We start from the raw sequence: 485 nt of genomic DNA on the forward strand, positions 1-485 counted from the left end.
CCCTCGCATGGCCAGGAAAGGCGCGTCTTGAGACCCACCGCTCCGTGACGCTGGGCGCTTGGGTGCATCGGCGCCCCGAGAAAGAGACACGCCGGTCGTGAAGCGCAGCGACCCTTGGGCCGGTGGCGCGCTGTCGGTGCCGCGCGTGGCGCCACTGCCCGGTTGCGCGAGAGTTTGCGGTGACTGTGCGCGCGTCGAGGCTCCCTCCCCAGTTCGGGAAACGATGGGAAAAAACAAAACCAAAGAGGACGCGCACGGGTGAGAGATGCGGCTGCGACGCGTGATGAAATTCCACAGTTTCCTGTCAGTCTGACGACGAAAACGCGTGAGGACGCAATTCCCGACTCAGCTCACACTGAAGTGCTTTGCTTTACACCCCCATCTTTCTTTTTTTTTCTTTTTCTTTTTTTCTTTCTTTGTCCCTCTGCTCTCGCTGCGCGGTTTTGCGGCCCAGCGACGCGCACGCCCGCACACACACACACGCG

At 60.8% G+C, this 485-nt stretch overlaps 2 non-coding genes across 2 annotated transcripts, besides 1 other annotated feature; both read left to right on the forward strand.

Annotated features, from left to right (window-relative positions):
* Window positions 1–101: 101 nt before the first annotated feature.
* Tc00.1047053401683.10 lies at window positions 102–173 on the forward strand. The gene has a single exon (XR_008253944.1). It is a non-coding gene; the product is annotated as an H/ACA snoRNA, TC11C4H3 (small nucleolar RNA).
* Window positions 174–279: 106 nt separating this feature from the next.
* Tc00.1047053401683.20 lies at window positions 280–376 on the forward strand. The gene has a single exon (XR_008253945.1). It is a non-coding gene; the product is annotated as a C/D small nucleolar RNA (snoRNA), TB11C4C1 (small nucleolar RNA).
* Window positions 377–381: 5 nt separating this feature from the next.
* Window positions 382–418: a microsatellite.
* The last annotated feature ends 67 nt before the right edge of the window (window positions 419–485 follow it).

This window comes from Trypanosoma cruzi, assembly GCF_000209065.1.
Source record: "Trypanosoma cruzi strain CL Brener chromosome Unknown tcruzi_1047053401683, whole genome shotgun sequence".
Classification (NCBI taxonomy): Eukaryota; Euglenozoa; class Kinetoplastea; order Trypanosomatida; family Trypanosomatidae; genus Trypanosoma; species Trypanosoma cruzi.